General features: G+C 48.5%; 1 protein-coding gene across 1 annotated transcript in view; it reads right to left on the bottom strand.

Annotated features, from left to right (window-relative positions):
• The window catches only part of LOC119167131 (open rectifier potassium channel protein 1), a 124,753-nt gene that overhangs the window by 26,267 nt on the left and 82,145 nt on the right, over positions 1 to 16,341 (bottom strand). The gene's annotated exons all lie outside the window — the stretch shown is intronic.

The raw sequence follows: 16,341 nt of genomic DNA, 5'->3' as shown, positions 1-16,341 counted from the left end.
CACCAGCAGCTAAACAATAGATTGGATTGGTATTTGATTCAACCTCGCAAACCATTACACGGACATCAAGGGACGCAGTGAGCGGTAGAGGTCCGGCTGATTTATTTTGACCATCGGTGCGTTATATGGAGGACACTCGATGCTGAACGTCAACGGCAGTATCACATTCCGTCACCATCGCGAGGCGTCTGCAGAAGGTCGAACCAGCGATCTCGCGCTCTGTGGCAGAATGACCTACTCATATATGGTCTACGCATCTACGCATCCGGGATAGTTGAAGAGGACGTTCCAGGAACGCTTATTATACAGGTCTAGCGTGTGCCTACGAACTGCACAGCCTATAGAAACAGTCCTCCTGCAGCTATTGAATGCCACGTCTGATGCTTCGAACGAAACTTTTTCGGCCACCTATAGCTTTGTCGCCACCTTAGGTTCTACCATGTACGTGACGCTTCAACACAAATGATGCTGATCTGCTTGAGTGGCCGTGAGATGGCACTGGCTGACACCTGAAGGGCTAACCTATAGCAAGAATAAATAAACGCTATAGCGCAGACGAATGGCGAGCTATAGATATATACCTCGCCGCTTCCCCTCCTCCCCGCCCCGTAATCTGCAACGCCGTGCACACCTGTGGATGCAAACGCAGTTGGTGTAACCGGTTTGCTAGCTCCGGCACGGAAATCATCGCCCTCAAAAATAGTCGCCGAAGTACTCGAAATGGTAGAGCGCCACCCACTATAGCGTAAAGCGGAAAGTGTATAGGCTCAGCTTTCGTCTACACAGATTCATTGCGCAAATCTGCTATTCCGCGCGTCGTTTCAGTTGTACACGCGATTGCTCGTGGTTCAGGGTCACCGCCGGAACTTCTTGTGCTTCCTCGAGAGCTAAGTTTGAAAGCATACCAGTGGCAATGTGCGCACTTGCATACCTGCTTAGAGACGGTACGACTATTGCGAAACTGGAGGGAATTCCAGTTGGGTAACACGCTGTTACGGATAGGAATAGCTGCAGCGGCAACATCACCAACGAGAGACAACGACTAAGTGCAGCTCACGACTTAAGTGGCTCGCCCTTGAGATAGTTGTTTAATAAAGAAACGCTCCCTGTCGGCGACGTGCTAGCGCGCGTGGATTAAGCGTCGCGTACTCCGTGTAAGCACCCGATTTACCGCTTCATTAGCACGCATAGTCCATGTGTGTGTGTGTGTGTGTGTGCAAGCTATACGGCGACGGAATGTCGCCGGACATCACGAGGCTGCACGTTGCGCGGCCAAGGCGATTTAGAGTTTTCAGAGATGGCAGTGGGATTAACGATGAGTGCAACAAGGGGGACGAAACCGCAGGTCCGATTGCGAAAGGAGCTTGTCACACACACTCGCGACAAGCTAGGAAGACGGAGCACACGCGTTTGTGTTCACTAGATATGCGATGATGCGTGGCGCGTAGCGGCAGCAGCACAAATGCCCGTGCGCTTTGCAACTGATAAAGAAATAAAGAAAGAAAGAACGGTTGCAAAGAAAGAAAGAAAGAAAGAAAGAAAGAACGGTTGCAAAGAAAGAAAGAAAGAAAGAAAGAAAGAAAGAAATAAAGAAAGAAAGGAATTGATATGGGGGCTTTAACGTCCCAAAACACCATATGATTATGAAAGACACCGTAGTGGAGGGCACCGGAAATTTCGATCACCTGAGGTTCTTTGAAGGGGCCCTGCAACACTTTTTGAGCATGGCCAGAACGCGCTGCCAATCGGTAGTAGAGGTTCCCGACAACACGCGAGCCAAATAATATAGCACAGCACGCGGCCTGGATTTCACAATAAATTATCAAAAGTCAGCTGAAAATTGATTTCTCTTCTCTCGACAAATCACGCAATATGCCCAAAAAATCACACGTATTAGGCCCATCTATAAGCCATTGGCTGATTTGAACATGGTGCGCTCGCTCGTTACAGAGATCGGCGCGGGAGGCCGCTACTTGTCCCGCGTGCGCGCGCGATCACACTGAAAAAACCGCGCATTCGAAGAACAAAAAGAAAAAAAGTGCTCAAGGTCACGAGGCGCGGATGACGTGTTTTGTTTGCCCCTCCCATTCCTCCCTGTTTAGCTTACAGCGCTTTCGTCGGGACGAGAGAACAGGGAATGCAATTGAAGCATATGCTACAAACCTTTGTAGCCCCACTAGCACTGGACGGATTCTTCAAATGTTTTGCGGCGTTGAGTTCGCGAGGCAATACGCTCTTCCAGTCAATTAATTTCATGGTTACTTGAAAAAAGGGTTTCAGGGCCCCTTTAACGGGCACCCAAATATGAGCACATGGGCCTACAGCATTTTCGCCTCCATCGAAAATGCAGCCACCGCAGACGGGATTCGATCCCGCAACCTGCGGGTGAGCAGCCGAGTACCAGTAGACCACCGCGGGGGGGCTGAAAGCAAGAAAGAAATAAAGAAAAAGAAAGAAAGAAAAAAAGAAAGAAAGGAAGAAAGAAAGAAAGGATACATGGAAGAGAAAAACGAAACAGCTCATGTTGACTGGAATACGAGCAGACTTTTCAATTGCCGTTTCTCTTTAGTTTTTCTTTTTCAAAATATCAATACTAACGCGAGCTGCGCAGTTTGTTGTGATCGACAGTTTTAAAGAGTGCCCTTGAAAACTGCGCGGATAGTGAACGCGAAGGTGAACAAGCGGCAGAGTTGCGTGCTTTCCGACCTTGGAAAACTAAGCGATTCGCCCAGCAGCAACGCGTGGTGCGCAATGTGAATCGGCACGATGTTGATGCATATATTGTAAGTGACTTGCATGCATAAGCGTCCGAGAAAGCGCGAGGCGATTCGAATTACCTTAGACCAATATCGTTCGGGTTGTCGCAACACTTGTAATGGATCTCGGGGTTATTCGATCCGGTTGCTGAACACTTACAAAGATGAAATCAAGGTTATTTGATGCGTCATTTGCCAGCAGCGGTGCCCTTCGACGTATGGACACATCGATCCTTGTAATCTTTACTGAATTGAATGAATATGCAAGGCTGATTTGAATTACGAGTGCAAAATAAGATAAGAACCGAAATAAGAACCATTAAGGTTGCAATGTAGCTCCGTTGCGAATGAAATTACATAAATGACGTAACGTAAATGACACAATATGACACCCCGTGGGTCGGTTAATAACGAGTCCATGTAACTAGTGCGTTATTTCGGGTTGCGATACTACCGAGCAGGCTTCCGCTCCGAAAAACACGTGGCAACGAGGTCATAGACTGCCCGCCCCCTCCCCTGGTACTTGTGATGCTAGTTTTTAGCAGTAGCAATAAGCGACACAGCTTGACAAGCACACTGAAGTCTCATCATCTGCGTGAAACGTCCTTCGGGATTGCCGTCCAACATTGCACGTTACACACGACTGACTAATCTTGCTACCGGTGCTGGAAGCCCCTCCCCCCCCCCCCTTTCCCCGACCGCCCCATGTGGACGCCCTCGAGCGAGGTATAGTTAAACTGAGGTATATTCCATTTATAACAACAGCCCTAACACAGCGTCGTCTGAAAGTTTGGAGCGTCTGCGCTGCTCATTTGCCAACTATGAGCGTGTTGTATCACGACTGATCTAACAGGACGTTATCAAAGCTCTCACAAACGCATTGACTGGAACACGGTAAGATTGGATAACCCACGTTCCAAAAGACGTTGGGGGTGTTCCATCTTTTTTTTTCCGGTTCCACTTCCCTGAATAACACCATGTCCCCCTTACTATTGCGCCTCAACAGCAATGAAGGACAAAACCAAAAATGATGAGCGGGCATGAGAAACACAAAGAAGAGCTTTGCAATGTGGGTGTCTTGGGAGGCAGCAGCAGTGTACCAACGTGGAGTTCACACTTTCTCGCGAGGCTGACTGATCGCGAGACACGTCCAGGAGGGTGTCGACGAACAGAGTCCTTGAGTTTACTCACGGTGCCTTCGCAGTATACATCGCGCCGTTCTCTTTGGCGGTGACAGCGTTTTCTGGCACCGCTTTGGTGCGATCATTGCGGTTCGCGGAAGCAAGACATGTGTTTTTAGGTGTCGCTCGCTTAGAGCACCAGTGTTGAGTGGGGAAAAAAAAAGAGCCTGCTTATCCTTGCAGTTGATGGAGGGGCTTCGAAAAAAGGCCCGAGGTCTAGGCACTACATCGCTCTTGGAGCCTCTTTCATCCCTGCGGGGGGGAGTGACGTTTAATGAAAAAAAGAGAAAAGTGAGTCCCATAACTGTCTCTTAGGGGGAGGACACCTCAACAGTAGCTCACGAGGTATGGGGGTAGAGAAGGGATTAAAAGAATAGGACTAAAAGGTAAAGAGATAGAGAAAGAGTTAAGAGAAAGCGAGGCGCAGGGATAGCGAACGACGGTAGTAAGGAGAAGACAGGAAAGATGGACACGGTTGCAGGAGTCCGAGGACGGTGCACCACTGGCGAGAGCTCTTGTCGGCGTCAGGAGATGGCGTAGGGCTAATCCAGTCGGCCAGAGCTACGCTGTCATCGTCGTCGAGGAGGACCGGCGTCAGGAGGTGGCGTAGGACCAACCCAGTCGGCCAGAGCTGCACTCTCGTCGGAGATCACGAGGGCGCAACCGGTCGGCACGGAATCCACCGAGAGCTGAGCTTTTGGTTTTTCGCAAGTTCGCTTGAGTGCTAAGTGGGGTTTGGTTGAACGAATATGACACTCCAGTGTATGCGTGTGTGCGCGTGTGTGTCTGTGCATGTGTGTGCACTTGCGTGTGTGAGTATGTATGCGGGTGCATGCCCATGTGTGTGTGTTTATTTCCTTTATTCAGTCATGCTTCTCTTTCTACACTTTTCTGCATCTCCTTTCTCAGTGTAGGTTAGCAAACCGGGTATTCGTCTCCAGCCTTTCCACATCACATTTGTCTAGTCGACCTAGCTAACCATTCGGACTAACCGCTAATCCTTACGACTCGTCCTGCCGTCTTTTCGTCCGTACGGTGAATACCAACGTATGATCACACGCAACGAAATAAAAATAATAATGAATGGTTTCGGCAAAGCAGACAAACAAGCTGTGAAGTCGGGGCCTGCGTTACTGATGTTGAACATTTAGAGAGCGTAACAAAACAACCTTCAGAAGCGTTGTTGGCTGGGCCCGCTCATGCTTTTGTAAAAGCCCACACCTTGCTTGAGGCTCGCGAACTTAGATTTACGTGCACATTAAAGCCCAAATATTTTTGGTTTTGATGGATTTCCTGAGACAACTGACCATTATCTAATATATTGTAAAAGGCACGCTTCTTTGCGCGAAATTACATTAGGTGCAGTCTTCCAACTCGTGGGATTGGAGTTAAACACTCCAAATTTACTTTCTTCGGGGGCTTTGTCCCGAGGATTCAGTGACGGAAAAGTCACCGATGCATTGCAGGAGTTTAATAAAGGTTAAAGATGTTCAGGCTGAAGAAACAATTATTACTCCTAAATAACTTCTTTTCAAACTGCCTTATTTATTAATTTATTTATTGTTGTTTTGTTGTTGATTTATGGGTGTGTGCCACAGATTACAGGCTCTTCGTCTTCACAAAGAACTAGATGTGATCAAAATTTTTTGACCACATAATTGAAACAAAGCAATTGCCATGTTAGTGTAATTTTTTTACTTACTTGTATCTCTCGTTTTGGACCCATCACTACCACTGCTTCAAACCACATCTGACAGGCTGCATCCTTGCTCATATATACTCCTTCCTCGATTATTGGATTTCCTTCTATATATAAATAAATATTATGCAGATTTTTTTTTCAGTTCAAAGTTGCTTTCTGTTTGTGAAATCATAAGCCTTTAACTTCGTGTCGATCCTGCCACCCGGTTCTTGGCCTATCCCCCTTTGTGGGTGTGCGCCAGTATTACAAGAATCATCATCGCCATCATCATTTGCGGGGTCCTTCATTACGGCGACTCTCGTAACCATATGGTGATTTTGCGACGTTGAACCTCAGCAGTTTTCACCACAAAAGACCACGCGACAAGATCTTTTCGTGCGCTATAGGTCAGTCGAAAGTGAAGAAGGTAGATGTGAACGTCTCCAGGCTTTCAATCGCAGCACTTCGATCTCTTTTACAACGAGCTCTTTCCGAACACTTTAGAAAATGTGGCCTCTTACCCTTCGAACTCTGTTTCTCTCCCTCGTTTTCTTCCCTCTCTCGCTCTCCTCATGGGTCGCCTTTGAATGCTAGCGGAGGTCAAACCAAATAATCAAGACAACGAAGGCGTCAGACAAAAAATAAACACGTGACATCCTATAGGTAGTAACTTGGATGATATCTCCCTGTATGTGATTTCATTGCAGTTGAGGGCCAAACCCCATAAGCGCGAAAATGCACGCGACAGCGACGAGCGACGCGACGTAGATCGTCTTCGCGCGATCAGTCGCTAGCGCAGGCAAGCCTCATTCACGCGACGGCTTCGGCGAGCGAATTCCACTGTTGCTGGCATGAGGCCGTCTACTTGCACCAAGAAAACCGCGTAGCGAGCGGTATGCAATTTAAAAATAAGATATATTGTTGTGTAATGGAACGGAAAGTGTTTATGAGTGCCTTGCAGCACTTTTTTACATGCACATGCGTAATAAACATTGCGTTAATTCATGTTGCGCATACGTGACTCGGGCAGGGTCACGTGCACCTATGTGGTCTTTGTCTTTTCCGGTTTTTCGCTATTGGCTGCTTGAGCCCAGCACTTCCGGGCGATGAGCGACGGTTTCCAAATCTGGAGAGCCGAGCGATCGCGCGAAAACGAGCACGCGACACGTCGCGCGAACGCCATGTTTCGTCGTTCATAGCGTCGCTCGTCGTTGTCGCGTGCATTTTCGCGCTTATGAGGTTTGCTCTTGACACTGCAGACAGAATACATCGCTTGGCGTGTTGGTGCGACGGCAAGGGATCCTCTTACGTTTACACTGCTATATGCATGGTTGGGCGAACGCTCAAGTATATGCACGTCTCGTCCTTGGAATTTCCTGCAAATACAGCAGCTGCTTTCTTTTTCTTCTTCCATTTCCTTTTTTTTTTCGTTTCGCCGCATTTAGCGTTAGTCTCCGACGTCGCCTCACATTATCTTTTCGGCTCTGGCACGATTCCAAAACAACTTTGCCTGGCTCCGGATCCACCTCGGGCCTGTTGTAAGGACGAGTTAAGTGGTCTTGCAAGCGTATGTATAGAGTCCGAAAGACGTGCGTACCTGACGCATCGCGCAGTTTTAAGTTAATAGCCGGGATCCTTTGAACAAACAACACGCTCCTACGATACGATGAAGCAACGAATTCGAGTGGTGCTGCCACTCGTTGTGTGTTTTCGATTCGATTCGCGGGTGACGCGAAAGAAATGTAGGCGCGCTATTAATGGCACTAGCTCAATTGGTACGATGAAATGATCGCCTCGTAATTATAAGGTTATATAGACGCCGATTTTGGTTCTAAGCACACATCCTTACCTTCAGGCCTTTTCTCTATATTTAGATCCGATTTAAGAAACAGTAGAGGCGAATGTGACCGCTACGTGATTGCTGGCTCCGCGACACTCAGTTGATGTGTTGGATGCTGGCGGCTTACTCACCGAAAAGCACAATTTGATGATGGGACACGACGAAATGGCAGAGATTCATTGTGACTATACATATCGGTGTCGTGAAAAAGGCCGCCACGGGCAAAAGTGCCTTAGCCAAGTCCCACACACGAACTTTACAAGGATACGTCACGCCTCCACAACGACGGCAACAAGATTGCCATAGAAAAAAGAAATAAGGCTCAGATAAGTACATACCATCTCTACAATGTTGCTCACTGCTTTGCAAGTTTAGAAGCGTTCAAAAGCATTTAGAAGCGTTCAAGAACGGCTTGGCTGGGAAGAAATGAGAATCAATATATATTCACAACCAACGAGCCTTGTATATGTATTTCGCGCCTGTGAAAGGCGGCGGTCGCGGTCGGCAATCGAGCTAACAAACGCCACGCCGGAGCTGCTAAAGTACTAACCACACGTGCGCGTTACAAGGCGTCATTTATTAGGGTTTAAGACACCGCAATAGGTAGAGAGAGTGGCAGGGAAGCTATATAATTGTTCTGGTACAGTGAATTCCTTTTATACACCGCTAGTTGATTGGGTCACGTCGATCCCGCTATTCTGTCTGACAGCCCACGCCGGCCTCAAGGTGTCGTCCCTGAGACTGAACTCCATGGATACGAGTCGTGCGATTAAAAAAAAACAGAGGTCTGCCCCACTCTTGATTGATTGATTTGTGGGACTTAACGTCCCAAAACCACCATATGATTATGAGAGACGCCGTAGTGGAGGGTTCCGGAAATTTTGACCACTTTGGGTTCTTTAACGTGCACACAAATCTGAGTACACGGGCCTACAACATTTCCGCCTCCATTGGAAATGCAGCCGCCACAGCCGGGATTTGATCCTGCGACCTGCGGGTCAGCAGCCGAGTACCTTAGCCACTAGACCACCGTGGCGGGGCCGCCCCACTCTTTAAGCACACCGCGTACCTGGTCTGTATCGACATATTCCCGGAAGCACACAGAGCCAGAAGAACGGCCCTCCCTCTGTCTCGAAAAGAAAGAACATGTCTGTCATGTGCCCTCGCACCTGTATAAGCTATAGCGAGTGGAGTGCTGACGCACTTCCGGTGGTGTAATTTTAGTCGTGCCTTATCGGAAGACGGGCTCTTATAAAAGTAACCGCAGCGGACGAAGCGCACCGACACCACAACTCTCAAGTCGTCTCACCTTTCGGATGACTCTGTCACGGCCTCGACTGACAGAAACAGGAACAGAGCGACTCGTGTTTGCAGCTCTCGCTTAACTACGGCTCTCGCCGCCTGTTCCCGCTGTCAGAGCGCCACGTTTGCCCGAGCCCGCAGTCGCCGAAGGAACAACCTTGTTTTCGTATGCACACGTTTACCGTGGCCACGTCTCTCTTGGCAAAGGTGTGCTCCTTTTATTCCTGTGTCGTGCCGCTGGTAGGGGACAGGTGTTGCGAGAAGAAGAGCATCTTGTACAACCACGTGTGGGCTATTAAGCTAGCAGTGCAGACTCACGATGTTTGGACTCCGGCCCAACCACCGTTCTAATTCTCCTAGCGCTTCGATTCTATGATTTTCAAGGCTCCAGTAGATTCCGTAAGGTAAAGCACGTGAAACACAACCTTTAATATAAAGACGATAGGAGGGGGAAACTTGCGATGAAAAATAGTCAAACAAGGATTGTGTCGACCCGACGTTTTGACAAGCGGACTAGTATTCCTCAAGACTAGGAACTGTTCTGTTTTAGCCTTGAGGAAGACAACCGAAACGTCGTCTCGACACAACCCCTGTTTACAGATTATTCATCTTTATAAATGTCACTTTCTCACAAAATTGTCAGTTCTGTGGCGGCGGTTTCAACAACCTACTCTGGGTAACTTATATTGGGGGGATGTAGACAGCTCCAGAAGCAGAAAGGGACCCAGCTGAGCCCACGCAATGCCCGCTGCTGGTACCCTTCACCAAGAAAGTCAACAGGCAACTGGACTCGGCGCCAAGACACCGAGAACTTCAGTTCCTAAAATGACGACTCATCACAAGTTTCAGTCGTTAAGAACTGAAGTTTCCTTATTTTTCTGAAGAACACTTGAAGCGAAAAAGTGAAAAGCTTGAAATGTCAATGCTACTTCTCTTCATCAGTTCTCGCCTATGGCTAGACAAGGGAAGGTTAATTTGTTTAATCCGCTACTTCACTGTGACACTCTGTCTTAATGTTGGCCCAGTTTCACTTTTTGGTTATATTAGAACACAACACAATCACCATCTTTTCTGTACAGAAAAGTAACATACGATCGGGGAAACATGGCCAAATCCATGACGTAGCGTCCATCTGGCCCGGGAACACCTAGGTGGCGTCACCCCCTTGTTTTTCGTTGTTGATGTCATCGACCTTCTCACGTTTCGTTTAACGCAAAAATAGGTCTTGTTTGGGGATATGTGGTAGGTAAAATAAGTTATTCCCCTGCAGTGTTTTTTTTTCTTCTCTGTCACGTCTATACACAAAAACACAGTGAACTCAGTGCTTGCTGCCATATTGAAAAGCGCGTGGTGCCATATGTTGCAAGCGCGGTGAAGCAACACCCTGAACTACCACGCGAGCAGACGCTCTACAAATCAAACGCGAAACTTCACAACCCGAGTCAGGCTGTAAGAATGCTTCGCACTGTTCCTTTGCTGGAATTTGGTGCTGTTTTCTCGTGAAAGATCGAGGACACCTTCCTCGACAGTCCGGGATGTCTGCAGCACGTGCATTGCAGACTGCGGAAGCAACTTCATTAAGTACGTATTATCCCATTGAAAGAAACGCGAACAGCGGAAAGCTTTAACCGACGCGTGCCTTGGCTGTGACAAGGCAGAATTTGTGCTGTAAGCCAGCGTCAACGTAGCGCTAGAATCTGGCTCCAATTTACGCTCATGCACCGCATGTGTATCAATTGCCAGTCTTGCCGGGCACTCGGAACACACACGCGGTGCAAAAGTGCCAGCCAGAGCAAGATTTTAGAATGCTACGTTGACGCCGGCCGAAAGCACATGTCGATTCACCGATAGGGGCAGTCAAGGCATGTTCGACCGAGTCGAAAGCTACGATTTCCGCACTATTCACGTCTCTTTGCATCGCGATAGTAGGTCGTTACAGTTGTAGTAAACATGCGTGGTGCGTGCATCCACGGGTGAGTCGTAATACGTATATCCTATTATTGACATGCGGCCTGCGAAAGAGTACGGCAATAGTTTTGTGCCACATACTACAGGCATACTGCACGCAAATCGCTGCTGTAAAGTGGCACAGCTGGAGTCGCACTTCAATAAACGCAATAAGTATACGTACTCGTACACTTTACTGGGCCTGTAGTTTTTATTGTCTATTGCGGTTATATTGCGATTAAATCTGTGAATTCGCAAAACACCGCACCGACACGATTCCCGCGATGTGCTGTGAACTTGACAGACAGTGCTCGGCAATCTCTTCCTCTCGCGCTGGTTGTTGCCGCATAAGATTACAGTGCAGTGGTACCCAGTGGACATTTTATAAGCGGGCACAGCGTGAACAGGCGCGTTCTCGCTTTTTAAACTCTCAGAGCCACTGCTTGCAATGCTATAGCGAGGTGCGTCTTGGCAGTTCCAAACAAATTATGGCGTCTCTGGGAGCGAGGGTATACCAGCGTAGGCGCCTGGGTGCGAGATAGGCAACAGCATGAAAACGAAAATCACGAAGGGAGATGTGATAAATCCGTGCCTACCTCAGAAATAGCACGTCCGCTGGCTTCCGCCTCCCCGTGTCACGCGTTCTCTCATTGTGATTGGGCGACGCTCGTCACATGATGCCACAAACAAGCTGTCACTTATTATATACCAAGGAGCTACAGAGGGACGCTCGGAAGCCGGAGGCAATTTAGCGGCTGTTATATAGAGCGGTGATGCATGCCACGCTAATGGACTCTGACAGCCCGTCGAGCACAGAGCAGCCGCCTTTGAGGAAAGGTATATCGAGCGTGCCCATAAATTTACCGCCGGGCTAGTCGAGTGGCTGACGACGGTAACCGATGCCAGTGGCGACGACGTCTAGTTCCAAGGAAGCCTAAACCGAAGAAAATCACGAAAAATGTAAAGCGAGTAAACGGCTGCTGCTGACACACTGTCAAAAGAAGGTGATGAGTAACACGACTGTTTTCCAGTGCGCCAGCTGTAGCACTGCTGCAACCGCGGGCCCCTAACAGCGGGCCTTTTAAAGTGTGTTCCGGTTGACGATGGACACAGACTGCGTCGACCCTAGTAGTAACGTGATGCAGCGTACGCGCACTCACGAGGAACCGACAAACGCCAGAGGCTTGCTGTTCTCTGGAAGAGCGAAAATATGAGAATACGCGCTAAACTTTGGCATTCGCTAGCCTCGATTAGTTTCTGCTTCTTTACATAAAGTCCCCAAAACAAGGCCGGCCATTAGAGCCGGTGACGCATGAAAAGGGCATGACAAAGAACGAGCGGTTCCTCAGCATGTCCTCCGAGATAAGCGGGTGATGTAGCTTCCCGAAGGCTTCGTACAATGAAGCCACACCGCTCACAACACGCGGTCAAGGAAGAGGGCAGGGAATGGGGCACGCCCTCGTCCTGTCCCCTTCCGTCGTCTTCAGCACTGCTTCATTGCCACGTACCGGACCAACTAGCCCAAAAGCCTGAAATCTTGGAGGTGTCGTGCCTGGGCCCACGTCATAGCGACAACCACCTGGTGCGCGTGTAGTTTGTTCATGTGCTGTTTAATGGTCGCTGACAAAAAAAAAAACTATACCATTACAAGCCTTATGACCTCGCCGAGATGGTTTTAGTGACGTATATGCTACACTTGACAACTAACTTAACCAAAACGAAATTTCGTTGCAGTGGCTCGTTCAGAAATAATCGTCGCAGGTTGATGATTGAAGTCACCGTAACGCAAGAATCAGACATTTCTGCAAGCCCGAATCCTAATCCACAGTTTTTTTAAGAAAGCATGGTCTTTGTGAACCAATGGCTAACAATTAACATCCCGGCAGCAAAAGCGGAGGTTGCCAACCACACTGACGGAGTTTCTTTGATAGTTGTACTTCCGAACTCCTTCATTTTTCTCTGCAGCTTCTTTCTAATTTGAGAATAATAAATGAAGGGGAAATGAATTCTCCCAAAACTGCCACTTTGGACGCATGGCACACAAAGAAACGAGCCAGTGATGAGTTCACCGCTAGCCGCTGCAGTGTGGAGAACAACAGCACACAAGAAATATGAACACATGGAGAAATAGGGTCAAGAATAGGACATAGATCAAGAAAGAAGAAAACCTACTGGAACATAGCCTTATGGGTCCTACCAACTTTTGTTCTGCGTTTGCATTACGCTCTTTGTCGACACATTGATCTCCATTGCGCTTACGGCAGTAACCAGCATGCTAAACCAAAGTTCAAAGAACGGAGGACGGGAAACTAAACACACGAACATGAAATGTTTGCCACTAGCATACACGTCATGATTTTGTGTCCAGTGTACAGACCAAAACCACCATTAAACATTGCGCAAGTGCTCGTTCGCCTGATTGGCTCAACGTTTAGACAATTGTGACGACTGCTCTTGGCCTAAGGGCGCGCAGGAAGACGGACACTGCTGGTCAAGCCACGCGCCAGCGGATGCGGTGGTCGCGCGTGTGTGTATACGGGCAGCAATTTTCGATTGTTAGAAATGACACCCGCTTCACAAAGTCTTGGGCCTACCCCCAAGGCTGCGTAAAAGGACCATGCGGCACCTCAGGCTTCAATTTAAGAAAACCGGGTGCTGTGTTTCCAATGGGACCATCTGTGTAGCATCGGGGGATCGCATGCAGATAGTGACATGGCCATGGAGCGGATGTGAGAAGAATGCTTTCGAGATGCTTTAAAGTATACTGTGTTTGCGAAACAGACACGTAGATCGGTAACTGTGCTAAGGGTTCATGCGACTGGTCCAACGCAAGTTCACGTCCCTTTCTGCGGCCAGTGCAAGCAGCGTCTTTGAACTAGCCAGCAACAAAAGCGTGGGTCAGGGGTGTCGCTGCGCGATGCGCATCTGTTCTCCAAAGGCCCATGTCATCACTGTCTACGAGCTGGAGTGACGCTGATTAAAAATGTGGGAAACCGTCACGTGATAATCCAGGCCAATCCAAGTGACAATACAGCAGCCCACACATTGGTCGAGAGAAAACTAAATCAAGAACGAGGCGAGCTTGTTTAGTCGGCTACGATAAATATAGTACCAAGAAGGGAAAGTGATCACCCGAAAGTGATGAAAACCCTCGATGAAACTGTGTTTTGTGCAGCTGCCTGCATCAACTCAGATTGCAGAAGAGTCAGCGACGGCGGACAATACAAAACTATTCTACTGGGTTTGGTCGCAAAACTCAGCTCGCACCGTTAAAACCATCAACCGAATAAAAATTTTAAATCAAAAGTAATGATCTGCTCGCTTGTCTATATCCCTCTTGTTTATTGTTCGTGTGTATGTTGAATGCTGAAAAGCGAAATTTAATAGCGTGCCAGAACTACTATTACGTGACTACGAGGACATCACATACACGAGGACGACATATACGAGGACGATATCAACTCCACTACGAAGGCAAGAAGAAAGAATACACCACAGCACATTTTGGTGTGTCCTTCCTTCTTGTCCTCAGTCCTCGTCGGGACCGCATGTTGGTTTAGAATAACAGAAAGGTGGAATAGTTGGTAAGTACTCATTCTAAAACACAGGGCGTGCAAATCAAGACACCAGAAATAAGTCAAGGTGTCTTGACTGTGTCTGTGGTCTCTGTTCTGTTTTAAGTTCTTTCTAGTGGCCACGTTCGCACACCCTTACCTTTAGAATCTTCTTTGGTGGTCTAAAATACAGACCCAACAAGAAGCTTACCAAGCTTTTGAGATTTTATATTAGTCCCCTCATGTAGGGCACTAAAATTTATACGCAGACTACAGCAGTATACTGGAAAAGGAGCCCTCGTTTTTCTCCTTAATCTTTAGGACACCGGAATGTCTTGTTACGGTGTTCGGCTGTCGTTCTGAAGGAGGCAGGCTTGATCCCGGCCGAGGCGCGTCGCTTTTCAGTGGATGCGAAACGTTGCAGGACCACGAACTGCACGGCGTCGGTGCACGTTAAGGAACCCCCTTTGGTCGATATTATTCGGAACACTCTTTTACGGTGCCTCTAGGCCTGAGCCACTTCGGAAATTTAAGCTAACCTCGTGCATCCACAACGTGTTTCGTACTGTTACTCTGCAATCCTTCCTTCGTTCCTTCAACGAAGGATGGAAGGCGCGCATCAACATGGACACCCTTGATAACAAGATGTGCTCTTCAGTAGGTCAACTTGGGCCACAATTCCACCGACGGTCATCAACCGTCCTCCGTCATCAATACTCCTGTCGCCGGTGGTACCTGACGTCCAGGTTGACGCCATCGCTCTAATTCGAAGAGCGTGGGCATGAAACTTGCCCACTATTCGAGAAAAAAATGTACAACAGATAATTAAGCTAACCCCTTCATCCCCGTGTTATGCGTGACGAATCGGAACTTAATACAGCTGCGTTTAGTGTTCTAATTCGTTGTGCCTCTCTTAACCACGGCTGATTCCACTCGTGCACCGGGCATACACCGCTCGTTATCGCGATGCCCAAATCTGAGAGAGGTATACCGCTCTAAAAACGTCGCAGAGCGGAGTACCCGATATAGCAGTAGATGCATCTTTGTAGGGGCCAAGGTCTCGGAAGGAGAGCGGGATTGGGAAACGCGCGTGACTCTACTATGGCAGTCTGCTCGAATACGGCGTCTACCAGACGGTTCTCAACGAAACAGACGCTCAGTCGCACAGACGGTGCGGCAACGAAGCTTCAAAGGACACCGCCGCCCGGCATTCGTGTTGCCAATGGAGTGCCTCTCCCCATCCCACTCAAAGCATCGCGAGGACACGTAACCGCCAGCGGTCGCCTATTCTGGACCCTCTGGAATTGAGCCAGGGACGCACTCCTTTCGCTCGGTGACCGGTCTCCGACGAGCAGCGTGTCTGTACGCACTCATCCCACGCGCAAATGACAAAAAAAATCTATCTTCTCCCCATACAGCTCGCAACCGGACACAGTCGGTATGTACTGCCTATAGATCCACAAAGTGTTCGTGTGTATATGTCTGCGTGTGTTGTTTTCATTGGACAGGCCCTCATCCAAGGGACATCAATCGGTGGTGGCTGCCGTGGCTGTTGCGGTTGATGTCACACTCGCAAGCCGGGCCTCTCGGACCCTCGGGTCACGGTCATGTTTACGGGAAAGCGACAGTGGGCTCTGAGTGTTGCCCCGCAGAACTAGCCTCTTTAGCTTTTCTTAGAAGTAACCTGTAAAACAGACCTTCGCCGAGTCAACAGTGAAACCGTGCAATACGCACGCACTCGGAGACCTGGGCAGAATAGATGGTGCTTTGGTTCCCAGAAAAAAGTGGCACCGCTTTCAAATGAATGATCGAGCATCGCTTACGCCGATGCGCATAGACTCTAGCCGTAGTTTCTCACAGAAACTTCGCGTCACTATTTGTCAGTTATAGAAAGACACAGAGAGAGAAAAAAAAACAAGGCTGTTTTGGGACAACAACTGTACGTGGCTAATATTTAAAGGTAGGGAACGGTATACAGTGTGCCGATGATGACATGGGCCGAAAATGTCATGCAGAACCAGAACGAGCGTGCATACATGTAAAAGGCCTGGCGCCACACTTCCCATCAAGGTGGCCACTG

The sequence above is a fragment of the Rhipicephalus microplus genome, chromosome 6, assembly GCF_043290135.1.
Source record: "Rhipicephalus microplus isolate Deutch F79 chromosome 6, USDA_Rmic, whole genome shotgun sequence".
Classification (NCBI taxonomy): Eukaryota; Metazoa; Arthropoda; class Arachnida; order Ixodida; family Ixodidae; genus Rhipicephalus; species Rhipicephalus microplus.
The sequence above is the reverse complement of the archived record's forward strand: the minus strand, read 5'-3'. Positions and strand labels throughout refer to the sequence as shown.